Genomic DNA, 13,471 nt, shown 5'->3' with positions numbered 1-13,471 from the left:
AATGGACGAGGGGATGGGAAAGGGTAAACGTTTGGCGTTTTTTTTTTTTTTTTTTTTGGGGGGGTATTTTTTGTATTTTAACCAACGTATTGTATTTTTGTTTTGTTTATATAGTTATGATTGCTAATGTACAATGTATGACAACGTATGATGATGTATATGTGATTTTATCGAGCACGGACCAGCTGAAGAACAGCCATTGGCTGAAGCCGGTTCCATGCTAAAATAAAATAAACTGAACTGAACTGAACCCTATTGCACTTACCATATTAGGACCGAGTAAAAAAAAAAAGTCTTTTCTGTCACCATTACGACCATGGTGACCGTCTTTGTCTCATATGCTAGATGAAACAGCATTGCGCATTTCATCTTACTGATTTCTGTAATTTCTGACATTTTAAATGTCCAATTTCAATTGAGTTATCTTTCAATAAAATGCTAAAAATTAGAAAGCTAGGAATAACAATGAGACTGTATCAGAACATCCCCCAGAGGGCAATCAGCCCGGTTAAATACGGGTTAGTGATAGGCTTAGAGTTAGAATTTGGATGATTAGGTTTCGGATTGGGATTAAGGTTAGGATTCAAATTCAAATTCAAACTTTATTTTCACTTTCTTTTTTCAACGGAATGTACAAGAAACAATATTATGAATTTGACATCAGGAGAAGGATCGGGGGTAATTGTCCAGGGGGTAATTGACCTAGAACCGAATGAGACATCAAATAAAATGATAAATGTTTATTTCAATAGATGATGAAAATATAAAAATATCTAGAAGATAACTACAATGAGTGGTTATCGTAGTACTGATAATACCACGATGTTGAACGTAGTCGATAGTTGTGATAACAATGGTAGTTAATATGATGATTATGAGGCTAACAACCGATTTAGGCCTTATCTCCTTGCCAACAGTAGTTGGAGCGAATTCTGTATATCCTCACTATCGTTCATTCACGGCGCGTCAGAGAAAATCTGTTTTGAAAATAGGCTATGATTCCTCTTCCTATCTTTCTCTTTAAAGTTACAACGATGAAATCTTCTTCTTCAATGGCGTAAACGTGGAAAAGGTCATCCATGAGTCTCTAGTAGAAGCCATCAGAGACATCGGACCGAGATTGCTGTTTGTTAGTACATTCTTATCTTTTTTAATTTTTTGTCGATTGGTTTTTCTTTGGGTTATCATACATTCCTTTTTTTGTGGGGGTGTTCGATTAAAATTGGAATTAAATAATATATGAGCTGAATCGTCTTACATGCTATGAGTTTCTGCAAAATATACGCTTATGTACAAATAAATGCAGCTATAAAATCTTGCAATTGAAAATAATGATTAATTGTTTCAACGGAAAGAATAAAGAAAATCTGTGATTGAGTTAATATACCACTCTCATAATTTTACTCGCACAGCAGTGCTAGAATAGACATCCGCAAGTAAGATAATAGTAGATATACTGATACTGAAAAAAAAAATCGGTTTTCGGTGTTCTTGAGTGTTACGTCATCCACTTGAACATGATTTAACAGGTTCGTAACCAAAGCTCAACAACTATTACATATATCTGCCAAAATGTATATACAAAAATGTCTTTAATACATATATTATCAGTGTTTTGTTTTCCACTGGCCTATTGCACTTTTCAAGAGAATATATCAGATATTTTTTATAGCTCTGATAAGTAAATTGCCATCCACCTTACATTGTCTGTACTTTTCTCTTCTTTCAGTAATTTTAATAACTCATTCATTTTACAAGACATTGACGCCCTTACGATGTAACGGATTAGGCATGTGATGTGTCTACAAAATTAACGTTCCTTCACATACATGTGCAATGTCAAAATTGCTATCTAAATGCAGCGATACCTTGACAGTGGTTAAAAATCTAGGAAGCTAGACTAGCGTCATAAGTTTAGGATTCACAAATACACAAATTAGTGGGATACTAATCTCCAGATTTGCATCGCGATCGCAATCTCATGATTTTTGCACGTGTGGACACAAAGCTCCCACAGGTTAGCGCGATCAGCATCGCGATGCTAATCCCTTGCAAGAAATCTTGCTCTATCTCTATATCAGCGCCCTAATTTGGCCCGCGGTGACCATGTGAACGCTAGACCAGATAATGTCGAGATTTTATATCCAATCATTGAAATCTCACATCAAAACACACCACAGCACTGTGAGGTGCAAGAACAATACATATACCGATTTATCGGTCTTCAGTTGGAATGCCATTTCTGTTCCTGTGAACGCTAGCAAAAGATCTGAGAGATTAGGAGCGAACGCTTGCAAAAAATCTCGAGATTAATGCCCCAGTCACATAGACATTCAGGATCATCCCGGACCACCCCGGATCTGATCCGGGGTGATCCGGGGAGAGATCCGTGTTGACGCCTTGGACATCCGTGTATGTCCATGTAGATCCAGAGGCATCCGGGAGGCCAACACAGCAACTTTTGAAGGTCAAAAACATCCGGCGTCATCCGGGTATAGCCGTGCTGGCAGAGCAATCCGGGATGGTCCGTGTGGCTGCCGTGTAGCTGCCGTGTTGATCCGTGTAGATACCGTGTTGATCCGTGTGTATAGATACCGCGTTTGTCCGTTAATGCCCCAGTCACATATAAACACGGATGCTCAAGGATCTACACGGTGATCCGGGGACGTCCGGGGAGATCCGGGGAGATCCGGGGAGATCCGGGATTTTGGTATGACTGTACACACGGTATGAACACGGCAGCTACACAGATAAGGCCGGAAGAGCGCGGCGTCTACACGGACAAACACGGCATCTACACGGATCAACACGGCAGCTACACGGCAGCCACACGGACCACCCCGGACTGCTCTGCCAACACGGCAGTCCCCGGATGACGCCGGATGTTTTTGACCTCCAAAAATTGCCGTGTTGGCCTCCCGGCGTCAACACGGATCTCTCCCCGGATCAGATCCGGGGTGATCCGGGGTGATCCGGGATGTCTATGTGACTTGGGCATTAGATTCCGCGCTCTTCCGGCCTTATCCGTGTAGCTGCCGTGTTGATACCGAGTGTGCAGTCATATCAACGCTCGTCGACACTTCACCGAGGTCGAAAGTATCCCGGATCTCCCCGGATTACCGTGTAGATCCTTGAGGATCCTATTATGTGACTGGGGAATTAGGAGTGCGTGTACGTGTGAATGTGGCGTTCGACCAGTTGGGGGATTCACACGTGCACCAATTGGCGGGTTACAAATCTCGAGTTTTGTAACCCGCTAGGAAACTCGAGTTTTTGCACGTGTGGACAAAAAAAAAAAAAACCAAACTAGAGATTGTAATTTGTCATCACTGACAAATTAAGGTGATCCGATTTCTTTTTTAATCAATGATTCGAATCGTGATAGTGCAAAGTCTCAGCTACAACATACTAAAATCTGAGAGAAATTCACCGAAGCATAAGTAAGATAGTGCTCGATAAAGAGAGTCATGTCAATTTTTACATCTAAAAAAATTCCCTCCCATAGAGATAACACGTCATAGCGAAAATAGAAAAAGAAGTACATATGACCTTTGACCCCACTTTGCACAGACAAGATGGCATCTGAGCAAAAAGTGGTTATTTTATGAAATGATCCCTGTAACATGGTCTTTACGTGTGCAAAATATGGAAAAGATAGGACATGTATTCACCAAGATACAGGATGAAACATCTATGACCTTTGACCCTAATTCACATACCCAAGATGGCGTCTGATCAAGTCGTTGTTATTTTATGAAATAATGTTCGTGACATGAACTAAATATGTGCAAAATATGGTGGTGATAGGGTATGTTTTTCTTGAGTTATTGCACATAACGTTGCAAAAAGAAAGAAATATTTCAATACATCGAAGATAAACTTTAATTTCAAGTAAGTTTTTTGACGTGATCCCGACATCGTATGAAAAAACGAAGGGCACATTCACGATAGCCCAAAGTCTCAGCTACAACATATTAAAAATCTGGGAAAAATTCACCGAAGCATAAGTGAGCTTGTGCTCGAAAAAGATAGTCATGTCAATTTTCACTTCCAGAAAAACTGCTCTCCCATAGAGATAACACGTAAACTGGTCAAATTTGACAAGATTACTTTGAATCCATTTTTATGAGGTGATGTCTTCATCCAATCAAAATGCTGTTATTATATTAATGAGAAAGCATTTAATAAGCTACAACATACTGAAATTTGTGTGAAAATTGGCAAAGGATAAGTGAGATACGCTCGAGTGAACTTGAAATTTGATGACGTAATTGGAAAAATTTACTTTTTTAACTTTATTAAGAAATTTGATATCTTTTAATCATTTTTTCAGTATCGCCAACCCATGAAATGATATGTACAACTCATCAGCTTTCAAAATATGTAAAGAAAATGGGGGGGTCACCGCCCATCCTGACGAGTAAAATCGGATTTAAAATTGGCGGTTTTTTGGCATTGTTGCACTGTATATCGCCATTGACGCGCGCGCGGAATTTCAACTTTGACGGGCCCGTATGACGTCATATTGAGTCGGATTGACTTGAAACTTGGTAGAAACATTCGTTGACATTTCAGACATCCGATACGTGTGAAAAACGGGAAATTTCTATTGCATATGAGCTGTGCGTGCGTATATGCGCGCGCGCGTACGCGTCCGTCGATTTTTTTCTGAAATACTCCAAATGACCTGAAACGTGTGCAAAACAATTTTGAGCTCGATTGGAGCATGTTAAAATTTCAACGCGCGCGTACGCGCTCGTTTACTATGAACGTGACTAAATTTTATGAAATATATCAATAGAGCTTGACTTGAACTATATGATATGTAAATTTCATTGAGAAAATCCATTCCATTAATGAGATACGAATGTGAACGTGTTTTCAGATAATGGCGTCATAGTGACGTCATGGTTGACTGATCACAGTGATACATTAGATCTGTCGTCCTTATGACGTGATACATATATGGTATCAGTTTAGAAGTGATAGGTGAATGACTTTTTGAGTTAACCTCTGCACAACATTTGAGGAGAAAGAAATAAAGAAGAAGAAGAAGAAAGAATCCGTACAGATACAATATAGGTGATCCGAGAGGATACTCGGATCACCTAAAAAAAAACCCAAAAAAACCCAAAACACCCGAATATCAGCAGCGCGATGCTTAACCCAAGATTAGAAGACATCCATGCTCCTATTTTTCAATTAGCACGCTAATTTACCCCGCCGGTAAGTGTGAACGGTCGGGTTTACATACTCGACTTTTTATATCCCATCATTCAATTCGAACCTCATAACAGCTGAAAACAGCGAGGCCAAAGAGGTCCTTGACCTCTTTGGCTCACCACAACAACAGCGCGCGTACCACACTACTTGTGATGTGCATAGCCAAAAAAACAACAACAACAACAACAACAACAACAAAAAAAAAAAAAAAACAACAACAGCGACAAAAACAAAAACAAAACCCTAGTATGGGCAAAGAGAAGCGCAGGCAGTGAAGCGCGATCTGTGACCCAGTTTGCGACTAAGTTTAGGAGTTATTTCGATCGGCAATTAGCGGGTTATTTCTGTCTATTTGAAAGTGTGAACGGTTGCAAAAAAAAAAAAAGGAACTCGAGTTTCCGACTGCGCTCGGTAACCCACTCTTTTGTACGTATGAATGCAGCTTCTATACGCAATTAGCGGTTTATTTCTTTGTATGTGTGCACGGTTGCAAAAAACTCGATTTTCTGAGCGCACTCGGTAACCAGCTAATTTGGAGCGTCTGAACGGTTGTAGAAAAACGCGAGTTTCCGAGTTAGCTCGGTAACCCGGTATTTTGTAAGTGTGAATGCGGCTAATGTGTGAAGCTTCCATTGTTTGCTCGGATAAAAGAGCTTGAATAGAGTGATATCAATTGTGACTAGCCATGTTTAGACGTATTTCTAGTCGGAGTAAAATTTTATGGCGCAGCAATTTGAATTCAAATTTATGCTTATCTTAAAGGGTGTGTACAGTTCTGGTCGAGGTGAGGATTTAGCTTTTAACGTTTTGCGAGATATTCAGAAATCACTCTATGAGATGTCAAAGAGCATGCAGTTCTAAGGGGTATCAAAAGTTTATTCAATAAAAATCGGTTTTGAAATGGCTGAGATATGCAAAAACAAGGTGAAACAAAGAGATCCTAATAAAGTTGTGGCATGTCGCCTTTTATTATTAGCACTTTTTTGGATATCTCGGCCATTTGAAAACCAATTTTCATCAAATAAACGTTGAATCCTTCTTAAAATTACATGCTCTTTCATATTTCATAAAAGGCTTTTCATTATCTCACTTAGGAATGTTCAAAACATGAATCCCCACCTCAACCAGTACTGTACAGTCCCTTTAACCACGACCCTGTGTCCACACGACGGTCGTGGTAAGAAACTCTGACCAATTTACCACGGCCTTCGTGGGGATCACCGTGGAGGGTCGGTGTAACTTTCCGAAGTGGTAGCGCCGCGCACGTCGACCATATTGTTTTTTACCAGCGGTATTTATCTTCTCCATTCTTGTTGATGAGAATTTCTGAGCGCTTGCTTCTCCGTCGCGATCGACTAGGTTAGAAAATAATGTACTGCACGCGCACGTGTACTCGCATTTGACTCCGGCAGTTTTACCTAAGTTGTACGAGGTTTTTAAGGTCATAGATACTCCGAGGGCTTGTCCGCACTAGCAATTTACTCCGACAGGCTAGTCATGGCAGCGAGATACTCCTGAAAAAAAAAAAAATCAGGAGTATCTTGGTCGGGCGGAGGAAGGGATCGTGGTAAGTTCCCCCGAATGGAGGAAGTTACCACGACCTTGTTCAGACGGGCACTACTCCGACCTTCCTCCGACCAAGCTTCCTCCGACCCTTCCTCCGAAGTTACTCCGACCAAAACTCCCTTCGTCTGAACGCAGTTACTGTCAGGGAGCTTGAAATGAACAAACAATGCTTTGGAATGCTAGCCACACGGCCCAGCTGTTCGGGCCCATTCGTTTTTCATGGCGTGTTGCATGACGTGTCGCAGAGAACTTGGCTCGTGTTGAGCAGGGAGGTTTACAGAGATGGAGTGGCAACTCTTCGTAATTCATGCAAACACAAGTTAGGGTTCAAGGCGTTACAACTGGATGTCTAGCATACGCTTTGAAGTCATGCTCGCCACCGCTCTAGTTGCAAGATGAAGTTCGGAGACGAAGAACGCATTTCACCTTTCGCTGAATTACAAGCTTTATTCACCGTAAAATTTTAAGTGAAATACTCGAAATGATTTAGAATAGTTTAGGAAAGAATTCAATATTATAAACACGTGTTTCTAGTTTCTTCGTAATGCGCAAATCGAAATGAAATGAAACTTAGGCCCTCTTAAAAACTTAATGTTTTTCTATAATGCGCGCATTTCCGCATGTTAGTTTTTCTTTCTTTTAATCTAGGATAGTTTGATCTTTCAACTAAAGTACTCCTCTGAAGCGTGTTCCAGCGTGCTTTTGAACTATTTGCTGTTAAAACTGTCAGTTTCACACTGCATTTTGATTCGCTGCTCCAATTCAAGGTACACAAATCCATTGTTGCCATTACATTAAAAGAGAGAGCGAATTGCAGTAGGGGCAAGTATTTCTAGATGTTATTGGTGCTCTCTTTTGTCAAAGCACCTGGTTTCCACCTGTAGTTAAGCGCATAACTTCTCGGCGGTGCCGCGCATGACTTCAAAGGAGAGCAGGAGTTGCATCTCCTTATTAAGCACCTCCCTGTTTTGAGCACTTCTTCTTACCTTCAGCATAACGAGCGATTTTTATTACGTATACTTACTGAAAGAGGTTGCGAACCATATCCAATGCAGTTCTGGAATGAGATTATCAAAATCAACTGTGCAGCTATGAATGAAGCAACTTGAGCCGAGGCTTGATCTCAAGCAATAGCTGTATTTCAGGTATATCTTCAATCGTCATCGGTATTATAAGTAAAAAACAACAGACATTACACACACAAGGACATAAACGAGGGAACATTTTCTGTCTATATGAATTTAGTAAGCCCATGCATTTTCTAAAACGCTTATCTGTATTATCTAAATTACTGAGTCAGCAGGACTGGTAACAACATAATGCATAAACCAATCGAGTCCTTACCAGCTAATGTCCTCAAGATAATGTTTAATGCCTCTGAAAAACTGCACGCGAGTGAAGCTGAATTCATTGCCTCCAATAACTTAAACACACTCTCTCAGAAAGGATTCTTAAGAATAATGTATTGCACACAAAGGCATCTTATATTCCGAATGATATTATGTACACGAAAGCACAGTTCATGTTTGTGATCAGTTAAAAATTGAGCTATTCTCCATAGATATAAAAAGGGTAAGTTGTTGTTAAAGTATGTGCACCTTTTTTAATCCTTCCAATTCAATATTCGTCCTTCCGTAGTCTTTTCTCTTCCAGACATGGCCATTCATTGAGGTTTCTGATATATATATATATATATATATATATATATATATATATAATTTTTTTATATAATTATATGTATAATATATATTTATAGTCGAGTGTAAGATACCTGAAATACTGACCAATGGTTCGTTTGTTCCTCCGTGGGATAGGGATGACTTGTTTTTCTGCTTAATGCTCTTTAGATGCGCTTTGATAACGCTTTTACTTGAGGATTTTTTTTTTTCATTTTTCAATTCTCTTATAGGGTGCGATCCGGATCACGAAACAAGAGCAGGGCTCCAAGGTGGAGAAAGGATACGTGTATGTTCGTCTTGGGGCTGGGGGTAAGGAGAAATATGCGCAAGCTGAATTCTTATTGGGCTTTTGGATATGATGAAATGAGAAAGAAATGCAACTTAGTATTATACACCTCCCCTTAAACCCCTTATCTCTATCTCTCTTCCTCTCCCGCCGAGTCTTTCTTTCTTTTATAATTCCTTATCAATATACTCTCCAAATTTATCTTTATTTCTGCTCCAATCAGAAATTACACAATCATGTCATACATAAGTCATTTAAGTAATAACAGATAGATACAGTATGTACCTAGGTACAGTGTAAATGTGCATGTTATCATACAATGTCATTTAACTGTATCATGTGTGTGCGTATGTTTGTGTGTGTGTGTGTGTTTGTGTATATTATTTATGCGTGCATGCATGTATATTATTAGTTGACCATGTAATACGTTATGCATCGTAAATCATCTGCAACTCAGCTTGGAATAAATCGACTGCGCAAGATGATCCTCAAATCAACCATCATCAAGCAACCAACTCTTAGAATTAATAGTTGTTGGCATCCATTCGTCTCGAGAAACGATGGCGTGGCACAAGCTAGGCAAGAAGTTTGCACTGCCAGCAGATGAAGTCTGTTGGGGCCGATACTGAGACTGCCCGTGCCCTTCTCCTAGCTCTCCTGTCGGTCTGCTGTACGTGCCTTACACCTTCAACTCTCTTAACGCCCTCCCTGACGGTGTCTCTCCATAGCGGACAACTTCAGCTACACCTTCCCATGTGTTGGTGTTGATGTCCAACATCTTCATGTCACGTTTGCACACCGCATCTTTGTAGCGAAGATGCGGCCTTCTCATGGGACGAGACCCCTCGCATAGCTCTCCATGCAGCATGTCCTTCGAGATGCGACCTGGTTCCATTCGACGCACATGACCCAACCACTTCAGGCGTCTCTGGCTGAGGAGTGAAAACATGCTGAGAATGCCGGCACGCTGGAGGACCTCTGCGTTAGTCACCCTATCCTGTCTCTTTAAGTGCAGGAGTCGTCTGAGACAACGGAGGTGGAAGGTGTTGAGCCTCTTCTCTTGGCCAGCATAATATGTTGCCCAGGACTCAGAGCCGTATAGCAGGGTGCTGAGGACGCAGGCTTGATAAACGCGGAGCTTGGTGTTCTTGGTCAGCTGACTGTTGTTCCATACGCGCCTGTTCAGTTTGGCCATGAGTGCGGTAGCTTTCCCTATCCTATTGCTTATCTCATTGTCAAGGGAGAGGGAACTGGAGATTGCTGAACCAAGGTAGGTGAAAGAGTCCATTTCTTCCAGATGTGTGACATTAATGGAGATGTCTGGAGGAGAGTCAGTGCCTTGGGTCAAGATCTTAGTCTTTTTCAGGCTGATGGTTAGTCCAAATTCTTAACAGGCATGGGATAGACAATCAACAAGCCTCTGCAATCCCGCTTCTGTGTGCGATACCAGAGCAGCGTCGTCAGCGAACAGCATTTCTCGGATAAGAACCTCTCTAACTTTGGTTTTGGCATGCAGTCGGGCGATGTTGAATAGCTTCCCGTCCGCTCTGGTACGGATGCAGATGCCCTTTGTGCAGTCGTCAAAGGCATATACTGAAGGAGCATGGAGAAGAAGATTCCGAAAAGTGTCGGTGTGAGGACACAGCCTTGCTTCACACCGCTGTTCACAGGGAAGGCATCAGAAGTTCCCCCGTTTAGCAGACTCTACTTTGCATGTGCTCTACCATGTCTACAGTAGACATGATCTTCTCACTACGCCAGCTGCAGGAGAAGTGCCGTGAGCAGCAAAAGCCGCTGTACATTGCAATCATAGACCTGATGAAAGCCTTTGACCTGGTCAGCCGAAGTGGACTCTTTAGTCTCCTGCAGAAGATTGCATGCCCCCCGAGACTGCTCCAAATTATCATTTCCTTTCACGAGAACATGCAAAATAGAATATATATATATATGTTTATATATATTATGTTTACACACACACACACATATATATATATATGTATATATAGATATATATGTATTATGTTTACACACAAACACACACACACACATATATGTATATATATATATTATATATATATATATATATATATATATATATATATATATATATATATATATATATACCTGTACCTAGGTCGAAAGCTCGGGAGAATCAAAGGCAAAGTTAACATACTGCAACGTCTGCCAGCAGTCATCCCTTCGTCACAACTATAATAGAACAGAACTCAAGCAATGTATCAGGCTCTCAATACCAGCAATTTAATTAAGGAAAACACAAATTTTCGTGCCCCCTGCCCTTTGTCAAGTGATTTTGATTTTGAGAGAACAATAAGAAATCATTATCAAAATCAAAATCAAAATCAAAATCACATGACAAAGGACAGGGAGCCCGAAAGTTTGTGTGTTCTTCAAATAAACTGTTGGTGTTGACAGCATGGTATTGTTTGAGTTCTCTGTTCTATTTTTGATATTGTGTACCACCACGTGGACTACGAATTTCTTTATTATTATAATGTCTGTATATTCAGAACAGCATACGCTCACAGTACAAAGTGCATCAACCATCTGCAGTTTTGCCTGAGGTGCACATGATATTTCTAAAACGATTTAATATTTAATCACCGGACCACGCTTTGGAACGTGTATTATAGGAAGGGAAAGTTAAATTGAATGTCTTACTCGTTAAACAGCCCTTCAAACCCGTTTTTGTTGGAACCTGACAATTCTCTGAGAATTTCAAACTAGGGAACTCTAAAAGGAGAATGAAACCCAAATATATACTGTAAAACGAGGAATGTTCGTATGCATTTTAATTTCGCGAATTTCGCGAGCGCCAAGATTCGCGAAATTAAAATGCACGCGAAAGTTCTTGTCTACACTATATGCACTGAATGCCAGTGGCAGTTCGCGAAAATTCCATGATACAAAAAAGGCCGTCGGCTCCAATTCGCGAAAAATTCATGCCGCGAAAACATGTTTTACAGTATGAGGATTGAGTGAACGCAGCGATATCACTAACACATCAGTGAAGCTTGAGAAAATCGGTTCATTCGTTTTATACAAAGGCTTGATTTTTTTTTTTTTTATAAGTGGATAGTGCCGCCAGTGGGGGATAGGAAAACTACAACGTGTCGTGACGTCAGGCATGGACAACAATGAAAACAAAAAGAGAATTAGACATTTTCATTTTCATTTTTCTTTTTTTTTTTTTGCATAATGGAAAAGCACTTGACTTGACTTGACTTTAAGTTCCCAGAACTGGAGCACTATGACAAACTGAGGCTGATTGCAATTTTAATGAATGTTTTTATTTATTCATTTTTTTTTGTCTGCAATCCTTTGTCCAGCAAACAACGTGCCAAAGATTGAGTTCCAACAGATGGGGCTGATAGAGGTTCAAGGCTTAGGAGTGAAGGTCGAACTGTTTGTCCTCCCGGTTGGTGAGAGCTTCCCAGAAATCAACACCACCTACGAGTTGACCGGGTCGGCTGAAATCGAGCTGAGCTTAACGGCGTCAGGAATGAACTTAGCTATCACCTCCGATGGAGCGTCTTTCATTCGCTCTAATTGTGAGTACAGGCCTACATAATTCTAAATATTGGTATATCCCGCTCTCCCTCTCTCTCCCTTCTCTTACCCCCCCCCCCTCTCTCTCTCTCTCTCTCTCTCCCTCCTCTAACATGTCTAAGTACTTCCTCTATATAATCCACATAACACGCCATTGTCCGGTCAATGTCTAGGCTTTTACAATGAATCTAGCATAATATTACATTTTTGAGAGCAATGATAATTATTCGTCAATCTAAATTAAAATTCGTCCATTCTTAAAATTTCCAGTTTTGCGATCATTCAGATTTCTTTGAATAAGCATGTATATAGCTGCAATGACATTAGAAATGTGAAGTTCGTGTGAAGGAAGAAGTAAAATTGGTTAGGTTAGGGGAAGTCCAGTTCATGTCAATGAACTAGCGTTCCGCAATGACCATGGTGTTCTTGAATTACATCAAATCTAGGTAGAAATTCCACCTATTTTGAGAAGACGTCGTTTTGATTATCATTGCCTTTATGGTCTCCTACCCGGTGTTCTCATAATTCACTTTGATTATTCCTTACATTTGCTGTGAAAAAGACCGGTTTTGCAATGAAAATAGAAAGGACTGAAATATAAGGAAACAATCATGAAAGAAAGGCAAAAGAAAGAGAACGGATAAGCAAAATGAAAAACATGAAAAAAAAAAAAAAAAGAAGCAAGAAATTTGATAAATGATATGCATGTTGATGTGAGTATGCACGTTACGGTAAAAGATGTCTAATGAATCAACGGGTAAGAATCATGCAAAATTCTAAAATTAGTGAATAAAGACAAAACTTAAAGCTCGAAAACATGTCTGTAAGCGGTGAGTTCTCAAAACAATTGCCAAAAAAAAAATCAACTAATACCGCTGCAAATTACCGACGTTGTTTTCCTTGTGAAAGTTGTTGGTATCTGTTAATTGGAATGGTTGGTAGACACGATACAGAAGCATTTTTCAAGTTGAATGACCATTATTAAGACTTTAAAATCCTGTATCGTAAATATATGCATTTGCAGTTTTAACCCTCAATGTATATCTCAACCGTCCACTTTATCGACAGTCAGCTTGTGTAAGTACACCTACAGGCCAGTCAACCCCGATACGGTAACGATTGTAGCCATGGCAACGGTTATCAATGGTAC

General features: G+C 40.2%; 1 long non-coding RNA gene across 1 annotated transcript; it reads left to right on the top strand.

The window, feature by feature from the left end:
- The first annotated feature begins 1,086 nt into the window (after positions 1 to 1,086).
- On the top strand, positions 1,087 to 12,129 carry LOC140239023 (uncharacterized). Its single transcript, XR_011901945.1, has 3 exons — positions 1,087 to 1,129; positions 8,699 to 8,777; positions 12,102 to 12,129. It is a non-coding gene; the product is annotated as an uncharacterized lncRNA (long non-coding RNA).
- The last annotated feature ends 1,342 nt before the right edge of the window (positions 12,130 to 13,471 follow it).

The sequence above is a fragment of the Diadema setosum genome, chromosome 15, assembly GCF_964275005.1.
Source record: "Diadema setosum chromosome 15, eeDiaSeto1, whole genome shotgun sequence".
NCBI lineage: Eukaryota > Metazoa > Echinodermata > Echinoidea > Diadematoida > Diadematidae > Diadema > Diadema setosum.
Note: the sequence above shows the minus strand (reverse complement) of the source record. Positions and strands in the feature narration are given on the sequence as shown.